Source organism: Coturnix japonica, chromosome 5 (assembly GCF_001577835.2).
Source record: "Coturnix japonica isolate 7356 chromosome 5, Coturnix japonica 2.1, whole genome shotgun sequence".
Classification (NCBI taxonomy): domain Eukaryota; kingdom Metazoa; phylum Chordata; class Aves; order Galliformes; family Phasianidae; genus Coturnix; species Coturnix japonica.
The window spans coordinates 42,045,092-42,056,753 of record NC_029520.1 but is presented as its reverse complement, the minus strand read 5'-3'; the positions used below and the strand labels follow the sequence as shown (position 1 = coordinate 42,056,753).

The 11,662-nt window shown below is 38.0% G+C and overlaps 1 long non-coding RNA gene across 1 annotated transcript in view; it reads left to right on the top strand.

Annotated features, from left to right (window-relative positions):
* LOC107315221 overlaps window positions 1–3,692 on the top strand; it is a 46,429-nt gene extending 42,737 nt beyond the window's left edge. The window contains exons 8-9 of the long non-coding RNA XR_001555819.2: window positions 771–925; window positions 3,552–3,692. This is a non-coding gene — a long non-coding RNA (uncharacterized LOC107315221). The remainder of the gene's footprint in view (window positions 1–770; window positions 926–3,551) is intronic.
* Window positions 3,693–11,662: the final 7,970 nt, after the last annotated feature.

Sequence of the window (11,662 nt, the reverse complement as noted above, 5' to 3'; positions counted from 1 at the left end):
CTTTTCTTTTTTCTGAACCTGTTCTAATACAAATAACACATTTTCTTTATTTACTGCTGAAAGTTGGGTCATACTTTCTTATTAACTACGTCTTCTGCTCCATCCCTCCTTGCCCTGCAATAGTTTTATCTTATCATAAAATCCTCAAGCTCAAATCTTCCAGGATCTGAAGGTTTTCATCCTGAACTCTTTATTTAGTTCTAACTTTTTAGTATTGAATAAAAACTTTTAGAACCATATTTAAGAGTTTCTTCTGTTTTTCTTTTTCCTTGATCATAACTTTATCTTGCAACTGCAATACAGTAAACTTTTTTGTTTTTAAAATATCTTTTATTTGTTCACAAGAAGGATTTGCCAAGCTCATTTGTAGCAGTGTAATGAACCCCAGCTGCAGAGAGTTCTACTCTGCTAAACCTGGAGAGTGCAGGTGGCCTTTTGAAGAGCAAATGTGGGGAATTCTACCCTCTTCATGAGGCTGGAGCATTTGCTGCCAGCAGCTAGTTGGCTACCAGCACTAACTTCTGAAACTGGAAACAAATACACTCGCCCCTTTCAAGGGCTTCAGAGGGACTAAGCTGTGCAAGGGAAGAATCATGAATGGTTCATGGGTGTGAGGAGATGATAAGAATGTGAGCCAGGCTTTGTCTGTAGCTATTTAAGGAGATAAAACATGGAATCTTCAGTATCTTAGCATAAGGCTGCACTAGCATTAACTCAGACAGATGATGAAACTTTCTCCTTCCCTATCCCACCATTTTCTTGTTTTCCAGAGGGTAACTGTCTGAATGGCTGCAAGAGACCGCAGCTGAGAGTCATAACTTGTAATTGTGGAAGATATAATCAGCTTGAGCTTGGTTAGGATTGCGCTAGGAAATTGGAGGAGAGGATAGCTGAGCATTCCCTTCACTAACTTAAACAACAAATGGTGAGTAAATGAATATAGTAGGAAAATTAATTAATTTGTTGTTCAGGCCTGTTACATGTGCTTTCTCTGGGGACAGTCTTGCTTAGTGGCTTTACTGTCTGTTTGTTGCCCTTTTTTAAGCGTGTTTTTTTCCTCTCTCTAGCTATACTGCTGGCAGTTTGGTTGTCTTTGTATTCCAGGGTTTGGAAGAGAATAGTAGTTCTCTGTTTCTGGTTGGGATTTCCAGCTTTGGTTACTGGTATTTGAGCAGGAATACCTTAACAACTTGCATCCTTTTTCAGGCAGGTGGGAGAGGCTATGCTCAGATCTTCCATTGCTTTCTGTGGATATCAAATGTTGCCTGTGCGTGTAGGTCAGGATCTTAGAATAAGCTTTTTCCTGCAGCTATGTATGTTTACTTCCTGTAAAACTTCCCTGTTTTGCCCAAGACTTAATGACTAAAACACATGACTGAGGAGACTTAGCTATCTTCTTTATAGTATCTTGTTCATGCATTATTTTCTTACCCTTGGTTAAATCTGATACTCTAAGGTAAACTGTATCTGGACTGTTCTTTGTCAGTAGAGAGATTTTTGTATGATCACTGTTCAGAAAGCTGTTTTGTATGTATTTTGGTTGAAGTATGTACTCCTTTTGGTCAGCTGCATTTTTCTGGAATAAGAACTCTTTTTTTTCTTTTGGTCTCTTATGTATTTCTGACTTTTCAAAGAAAATATGTCTATTTTAAAACTTAATTTTTCTTGTGTGTGTAGAAATGACTTTCCCAAGGGCAGTCAAAGCTTTTTTGTGTGTCTTTTTTGTTTCATAAAGGATGTTTACTTGTCAGCATTTAGAAGCTGTGTCAGCTACTGAGTGTTTGTAAGGAGTTATGTTTGAGAATCTCCTAAGAAGGTGAAGGTTGACTACAGATTAATATTGTTTCTCCATCAATATTTTATTGTGGAAATAAGGGGAAAAACACACTCAATCTTTTGTTTGAAATCTGGGTTTGTTATGTGTGGTATCATAAAGCATACAGTCAGAACCATACTTCTTCAGCTCTGTGAGAAGGGTGGCATTTCTCTTTGGAAGTAATAGAACTGGTCTCAACCTACCTCTACAGAAAATCATAGATGGACTTGAATACTGGAGTGTTATCTTAGCACTAAAGCTACTTTCAACTGAATAGCCAGCATCTGAAACTGCATTGTATGATACCAAGCAAATGATATTAGAGTGAATGAAGAAAACAACTGTCCCCGTTTTTCTGTCCGTGTGGGTTGTAGCAGGTAGTACTATTGGGATGACAGTGTCCATCTGTGTGAATCAGTCTTTTTTTTTAAACCTGTGTGTGACATAACTATTAAAGGAAACATCATTGTAAATGAGACTCTTGGTTCTGCTTCTCTGAAACAGACCATAATTTGACTGTGTTAATAAAGATGGTATTATTGCCTTCAGAAGGAGCTGGAAGTCTAATGCCTTATTTTTCATCTCAGTTAAATGCTCATTATGTAGATCCATTCCTACAGTGATGCCTGACGTTTATTTTCTTTGTCATACTTGAAGCCTGCCTTCTCTGAAGAAGTTGATGGGTAGAAGCTATTGCCCATAAGCTTAAACAGCAGCATGGAGTAAGTCCTGTGCAAGTGATTATACGCTGTCTGTGAAAGCCTGACAAAACAAAGACTGGTATGGTTCTACTGGGGTGCTGTGCTGGTTGGCCTGCTTATATTTTAAGAGCTAATGGATTTTTGGTCAATCCGCACATACTGAATTTACGTGAAAAGAAAGTTTAGTTGATGCATTTGTATTGCACACAATAAATTACTGGGCAGTTTGTGTGTTTTTTAGAACTTCCTACATGCCCTTATATTGGTTCTTGCTTTATTTTATTGTTAGGTTTGTACATCATTATGTGTGTCTTCCTCTAGCATCACTTTGCCAGACTCCTGGTAATGGATTTTCCACCAGCACAAGTTGTTATGAATACATGGAATTAATTAGGACTCTGACAGCTGTGAAATATGTTAGTGTTTGCTGGGAGGTAGAGGAAACACTGCTTGGCAGGGAAGTATTTTCTTCTTTCCTGAGGCTTAAATGTCATGCTGAAAGTTGACAAATGGATTAACTTAATGCTATCTTGTCTCTTGATCACACCAATCTTCTGAACCAATCTTCATTGCTATGTATTAATCTGTGATGTGGTTTCACCTGCTACAATGGGTCTTTGTCAGCCCCCAGAGATGAGTGCAGCATTTCAGGTGGGTTTCAGGAGAACAAAGCAGAGAGGGGATAATTGCCTCCTTCACCCTGATGGCCATGTTTCTTTGGATGTACTGGCAATGTGCATTTGCAAACCAGAAAGCCAGTTAAACAAATATGGTTGCCATCATTCAGAAAAACCCAAGTTAAAGAAAAAGCAAAGACTTGATGATGAGAGTAATTAAGTCCAAGAGTAATAGCTCCAGGTAGCATAGGTGTTTTAACTATTGTAACCTTATTATTGTGGCAAATGGCTGGCTGTGACTAATTCCTGCTACAACTAGCAATAAGTTTGACTCCATCTGCTTTATCTGACTGCCGATCGTTTCTAATTGTGAAGCAGTAGTCTCTGCAATAATATGTTTGGCTTCCTTTGTTGTAGGCATTGATTACCTTCTGGGTGAGATGCAGAAAAGGACAGAAAACCATTGAGTTCTAACAAAATTTTGTGTGAGATTGTAAAGGAAGAGAAGATTGTTCTTTTTCCTGGATTTGTTAACTCCATTCTTCCATATTAATGAAAACCTAGGTATGTGTGATCAAGAAGTCTAACTGGGATTGTATGTCATATAGGATGTGGAACTCTGGCTACTGAGCCTCTCCTGTATCTTCCAGTTTCCTTCAGACTGATGATAACAATCTAGTTTTTGAACATGCGCTTATATAGCCATGGCAACCAATTGTTGGTGTGGAAAAATCTTTCATCTCAAAGTTCTGTTTATCTTACCCTTCAGAAGATGTGATCTCTGCTTGATTTCTCATCTTCTCATTTTTGATATCTTTTTGACCTCACTTAGAACAAGTCCAACAGAGGGCCATAAAGAACATGAGGGGCCATTGGAGCACCTCCCTTATGAGGAAAGGCTGAGAGACCTAGATCAGCTTAGAGAAGACTGGGAGGGCATCTTGTCACTTTTTATAAAATGTCTAAAGTTCAGGAGTCAAATGAATGGGGCCAGGTTCTTTTCAGTGGTGTGAACAGCAACGCAACAAGGAGTAATGGGTGCAGACTGAAACAGGAAGTTGCATACAGGCAGGAGGAGAAACTTCTCCGCTTTAAGGGTTGAAGTGGGCTGCCCAGGGGGGTTGTAGAGTCTCCTTTTTTCCAGAGATGTTCAGATCCACTTGGGTATTTTCTGGTGCTGCCTACTTTAGGGAACATGCTTTAGCAGAGAAGTTGGGCTATTTAATCTCCAGAGGTTCCTTCCAACCCCTACAATTCTGTGTTTTCTGGCTGTTGTCTGTATTGTGCTTTGAATAACAGGAAGAGAAATGGCACCAATACCAGGCTATTAACTTGTCATAACTCTGTTACCAGAACAGAGCCTTCAGCTAATGAATCATCTGTGCCATGAACTTGGTATGAGCAGTGCATTCTTCAGGGTTTACCAGTTTGATTATTAATTTTGCCCTGTTGGACATGGCTTCCTAAACTATTGCTTTGCTGATTCTTGTCATGTCTTTAGATTTGTACTCCAGTCATCCCTTAATATTAGTGTTACAAACCTCTGCATGACTGGGCTGGTTTAAGGGTAAGATTGATGTAATAGGGTTAGGACATCAAAGCCATAATGTTCGCATGGAACTAAACCAATATTGTATGTTTTTGATAGTTTTCTTTTTCCATGTAGAGATCTGTACTCAGTTCATAGAATATTTGGCAAATTACTTTTCCATGTTTACTCTTGTAGATGAAAGAGGTGTTTCTTGCCCTTACACTAATGGATTATTTATAGTGCTGTGGGGTTCTTACTCATCAATTAATTTCCCAAAATAAACTACAACTACTAGTTGCTTTTGTATACTTTCCTCACCCAGAAGTAGGGAAAAGCCAGAAACAGAGACTTCAGGCTGTTTAGCCTCATGTTAATCCTGGAGATGTTATGAAAGATGTCCTTATAGAAACTCATGAAGCACGAAGGGGTACTTGGGAGCCATCAGTGTTGATGTACTAAAGGCAAGTAACTTCTGATCGTTTTGGTTGCCTACTCTTATAAAATGGCAGCAGGCTGAGGGGATAAGGAAAAGTAGTGGATATTGTTTACCTTGGCTTAGCAGGGCTTTTGATACAATCTTCTATTTCTTGTAGCTAAATTGGAAAGATAAGCAAGAAAAGATCTTGCAGCATACTGGGTAGTTAGTATGAGCATAGCTGGCAGTTTAAGGGATGCAGTTATTTTCTACTTAGCATTTTTGAGTCTACTTCTAGAGTAATGTTTCTACTTCAACCCACCTCTACCCTCTCAGACAGGTTGAAAGGGTTCCAAAGCAGAATCACTGAAATTATCAGAAAGCTGAAGCAATTGATGCACACACAGGCTGAGAGAGGTGGGTTTTCCCAGCCTGGAGAAAGCAGAGGGGAGATAGTGGCAATATTGAACTGTGTAGCAGGTGGTAGAAAATATGAAGTTGGAATTCTTCTCAACGGTAAACAGCAAAGATGAGCAACAAAAGATCTAAAATACAACAAGGAAAGTTCCAATTGGTTGTTGGGAAGTCTGCATATTCAGAACTATTTAAAACAGCCTGACAGGGTCTTGCACAGTCTCACTGAGCTTTGATGTTGTGCCAGTTGGCCTTCAGAATATTTTTAACAGACTTCTGTCATTTTGAGAAGTTCTGACCATTGGAGAAATGACGGTATTTACTAGAATCTTTAGGAAGTTTCTCTGATGTCTGACTTCTCACCGTCCTTATTGTTTATTTGGAGTATTTGTGTATTCTAAGCACTGGAGTTTGTTTTCTATGCTGGAAAAGCCTTCACTGAAGTTTTGCTTTTTGTATAGATGTCTTTAGTCTGTAGTACAGTTATTTCTGGTCCTTTATTTGAAAAGGTATAAAACCAGACCTTTATGCTAAGTTTCCCAGTATCTGAACTCATGTGTTTTTCAAACTCGTCTCCAATGTGGTGTTTTCCCCATCAGCTGTCAGAAGTAGACAAGAATCCACCTTTGGAATAGCACTAGACCTCTTTCTTACCCTTACTGAAGAGAAGCTGTAATATTTCCCTTTTTTTTTCTTAGCCATCTCATAATAATACATTAAAAAGGGGTGAAATTGTCTGTTAAGACTTAATTTTACAGTCTCTCCCAAGTCTTTTACCATTATATAGACAGGAGTTTCTTCCTTTTTTATTTTTAACCTGTGGTCACCATAAGCGAAAATAATTTATTCTGGCCCTATTTGTAAGAAAAATATATTTAAAACAAACAAATAAGCACAACAAATAAGATGTCAGTTTTCATGCCTTTCCACAGATACACTGGTAACAGGGCTTTTTCCCCTCTCAGCGTCCTGTAAGTGTATGAGAAACATCAGTAGAAGTATAAGTACCCTACAGAGATTTATCATTATCAATAATACAGGATTTCTGCCAGCCAGCTTTAAGCAACTGTATGGTATTTTTTTCATTTCTGGTGCCATTTGAGTCTGCTAATAATGATGTTGCACAAGATTATGTTGAATACCTTCATTAACTCTGCTTTTGGATTTCTTGCTTTAACACCTTCCTCTGTCAGCAAATCTCTTGGTTTAGAAAGATCAGTTTTCCATTATCTTATGCTGATGGATGTTGTTAATTTAAAAAAAAAAAAAAAAAAAAAGGCTGTTCCATTATTATTAATTTACCCAGATTTTTCTGTGCTGATGAGCTGATGATTCTGATGAGGATAAAAGCCATCATTTTTTCTACTTGGAAATAGAGTGGTACATACTTTTTCAAGGATGTTAGTATAAGCCAGGTTTCTAAAGTTCATTGAAAAAAGTAGCTACAGCCTCTTTCTCTATTCTATCTTAATATATTTCTCTTTGTTGGCTTAGCATTCATTACAGTCAGGAATAAATTTTTGGGAGGCTGTGATGAGAGATCTTATACGTGCAGGAAATGCAGTATTTAGTAGTGCTGTATAAACTGAAGTGACACGCTGTTTCTGCTGAATTAGTCTTTAAAACAGGAATGAATTTGAAGAAGGAATACAAGTCCCTGTTGGGAAGATATGCACTTAAGTTAAAAATCAAGCCCTCTTGTTATGTTCCATTCTATTTGAGCATCTAAGTAAAAAAAACCTGGGCTTTTAAAAAAATAAGTGACTTTTATTTTTACTTATTATTATTATTAACTTTTAAATTTTGCTGCTTTTCACCCATTCCTTTCTGATCTTTCCCCTCTCTTTTAATGAAGCTAGGAAGACTTCTTGCCTTGATGAATGCAATGTTGCAATGAAGAAAAATATTCATAGACTAAAATATGTGTAAGATAAAGGACTAAACTGCAGAAATATCTAGAGACTGCAAAACTGATTTTGCTAACAGTGCAAGGAATAAGAATGGGAAGAACAGTTAATTTATTTGTTTTGCTTTTAAAAGATTTGTTGTTATTATGTCTTGCTGTTGTTACTGAGATCAAAAGTTGAGATCTTCTTGCTGTTGTATGAGAAATGTCCTTAGAAGAAATAAGCATGATGACTGTGGGCTCTGCATGCTAATGTGTATAAACTTCAGCTTTTCAGAAAATTATATTTTTAGTTGCTATAATTAATATTTCCTAAGAGCTTAGACAATAACTTTAACTGGTAACCTAGGAAACCAATACTGTGGGATATTCAGATCTGCTGGATACTGAGATAGTTCTACTTCTTTTATAGGTGAAATCCATATTGTATCTTCAGGGGGAGAAATAAACCTTCATATTGAATAAGGGAAATATTGTTTGAGTTTTTCTAATGAATCCAAACCAAGGACATTCCACCATCATCCATTATCATGGAATTCTGTAAGAGTTGTATCAGCAGAACACAGTCCAAACTAAAACATTATATTTATTTGTTGGCCCTCTCAGCCTTTTTTGGGGTTAGATTTATTTGTGGTTGAGAGATAGCTTTCTTTGTTGGGATAGGGAGGAAGGGCTCACGAAGTAAAAACCCTCTGCATGGCAATGAGATCTCGTATGTTTGTGAATTGGTGTGTGGTTTTCTTAATAGGGCCACATTTTAAAAATTTATGGTGTTGATGTTGGGCTAATTTTACTTTGCTCCATTACATCTTGCAGATAGAAACAGCAGTGTGGTCCAATCCATATTTTGACTATAAAGATTCAGGCAGTGTTTTGTATTCTGTTTACAAACAATGGAAACGATCTGGCTGAATAAAACTACCGTTTGTTTAGTCAGTAGCTCAGTGGGAGGTGGTGTTGGATCAACAACCAAACCCAGTCAGATAAAAGAGATGCCTGAGCCCTCGAGCATGTAAAGGAGGCTTTAAAAAGACATGGGAGGTCTTCCTATTTTAGGTTATCAATAAATCATGGCTGTAAATTGCAGCAAGGGAGATCTAGGCTGAATGTCAGAAAAATCTTTTTAATCCAAAAGCAAGTGAAGCACTGGCACCCTCCTTTTTTGTTGAAAGCATTCATTGCTGTAGGGGGGCAGGTGTATCTCACTGTTGGGGCTGGGGAAGAGGATTGTCTGGGTGATCTCTGGACTTCCCCTCCAGACCCTGCAGTGGCATCTGGTTTTACTTGAGCTTTGTAAAACGGTGGAGGACATAGACCACTTAGCCTAAAATCACGATCATCCTTTAGCTGTTTTGAGCTGATCCTAGAGAGTGCTCAGGGATGATACCTTTGCTAGCTTAAGAAATGCTGGAGTTAGAGTAGTAGTAATAAAGCATGTTTTATTGTCTGAGGTGCCAGAAATTTCAACGTTGGCTTAAAGCAAAAAAGTAAATCAATGAATCAGTACTGCTGTTATATAGACTAAAAGGCACTGTAAGTGAATTCCTTGGTATCCTCTTTCAAGAAGATAACGTCATTCTGAGATATTGCATTTCTCACTTTAGCTGATGTCTGTTCTAGCAGAGCTGAAGCTGTGACTGAGAGATGTGGTCTGACAACAGCTAGGGCTGCAATACACTCCTTTTTCAGGCATCTTTTAGCATTATTAAAATATGATCATTTCCCCTAACTATACAAATCGTGCCATCTGTGTCATTTCTGTAAGGCAAAAATAAAGTATAGCTTGTTGTACCAGCAGGAAACAGGCATTTAGATAAAAAGTGTGCATGGGGGGCATCTGGATGTTGCTTTTTGTTTTCTTTTTTTAAGCTATGTAGGGGACCTGAATGGTAGTTGTTAAACAGACTGTCAGCGTTTTAGTAGGAATAAGGGAAATCTTTGCAAGTGGCAACACCTTAAATGCTGACACTCTTTCTTGAAAGGTATCACTTTCCCAGATGTATTCTCTTAACTTATTTAAGAAGTCAGTTTGCGTGTGCATGTATTTTTCCTTTCTTAGTAATCAGAACTGGAGGTCTGACTTCTTTTTCTAGTCTACATATGTATTCTGTGAGGATGTGGGAGAATAAGCTGAAGAAAGAAAATCTGAATATGTATTAACAATTGGTAGCCTATGCAGTCATCTTTGGGAAGTGATGCATAAGGGACAAAAAGCTAGTTTACAAACATGGAGGCTGTAGGCTGCATTCAACAACGAATGTGAAACATACATAAACATGTCTACTAGACATCTGCAGTGACTGAGGTGTTAAAAAGCTGGCAGCATTTCAGCTGAAGGATTTGTAGCAGTAACTTCAGGTTGGATATTGTTCACTTATCCTTCTGCTTTTGGATGCTAATTAGTGGGTGACAAATAATGCCTAAAAATAACATTTCTTTAATGAATAAAATGCATGTCAATATCTGTGTATTCCAGAGGGATGCTTCTCTCCCCTCTATCAATCTGATATATGAAGGAGAGCTGAACCCAGATGTGGTCATGCAATTGCAGGTGCATTTATATGTCAAATCCTTTGCATGCTTTGAAAAGTTATTTGAAAGTGAGTGTGTCTGGAGGAATGGAAAGCAGCTTCCCTGACCTTCATTTGAACTCAGTGAGCAGAAGTGTTCAGAGAAAGTAGCTATCATGCACGTTTCTTGAGCTGTTGCTCTTCCAGTGAAGCATATTTACTAGATCAGCTTTAATAGCTTCTGCTGGTGGCACTTCAGTCTCCCTGGGCAGTTCACTTCAGTGATGTTCTCTGTGGGGGTTTGCATATCTGAGATGATTGTCTTCTTTCTTGAAACTGAGTGACTGAATTAATTTACTCAATTAATCTTATTAGTTTATTCTCTCTTCCAGTTAGCTTGCACTAAATCAGTTATTTCTGTTCTTCCAGTCTTCACAACTATTTTTTTCACATTTCTATTGTTAATACCATGGTGAAGTTGAGTGATAGACAGTAAGTTGTTCATATAAGCAAGAGTACTTGTATTATTCAATTCTGGGCCACTGAACAGCTCCTACAAGAATGTGGAGTACCAGTGGGATGCCTGAAATCCTTCCTGGAGAGGGAGAAAAATAATTCTCTTGGTTTCTATGAGGTTTCAGGATATTAAACTAGTACAATTTCAGGCTGAATGATTTGTAGTGATGACAATCCAGTGCTGAATCTAAACTGAAGGTAGAGCCTTCTTTCATGTCTTTTATTAAAGTCTTCTTTGTTGTCTTAAATAATACTGAATAAGATATTAAAGTAAAACAAGTTCAGCTTTATTTTTTTTTTGTAGCCAAGTATGCAAGTTTTTTGCTTTTTGTTGACAGGTGCTTAGACAGAGGCTGCTGGGTAAAATAAGGACAGAAAAGCAAGTGATAGGTCAAGTGAATGGTGTTTGGAGGTGGATTTAATTATCTTGTGTGTAATAACTTCCTTCAACTGCTGTCCATTTTGTTGATTTAAGGAATACAAAAGGCCTAAAGTACCTTGCTCTATATTGTCGTAATTTTAGCCATGAACCAATGAAGGTAATCAAATTATGGATTTTTCCAAATTAGCGCTTAATGCCTGAGTCCATGCGCGTCATGAGAACAAAAAGTAGAATGTGCTGAGGTGGGCTGTTCTAAAGCAAAGTCCCTTACCAGGCATAAGACTCAGACTGAATTCTGCTCCAAATCTTGTTATGGCCATATCCTGGATCCAGATTTTCCTGACTGGAGCAGGGATGCCCTGTGGCTGAGGTCTGACATTTAACAGCATTTCTCATTGACTCACTCAAAACTCCTCCTGCTTGTTCTTTTCTCTGCAAGAGGTGTTTCTGCCTGTAGCTGTTGAGATGCAGTTGTGTATGCGGAGTTCTGGCCAAATTGCTTTGGGAAGATAGCTCCAGTTGACTAGTCTGATAAAAACATTCATGTGTTATTTTAATTTCCTGTCTGATTCATCCAAATAGTATTTGTTGTCCCCTTGACTAATGTGGAGGGCAGCAGGTATGGGAAAGGAGGCTGGTATTGCCACCACATTCTCAGTAAAGACTTGAAGGTTGAACTTCGTAATTTCAGCTATTGTGTGAAAACCAAAGAAATTATTTCTTTGAAAAAACTTAAATATAAAAACTTAGGAGCCCAGAAGGCAATTTCTAAGTCACTCTAGCAGCATTAGGAAGAGGAAGGTTTTTCTGGTCTGAGCTATAGAGATCCTGTCCTCTATCCGATCAGCAACTGC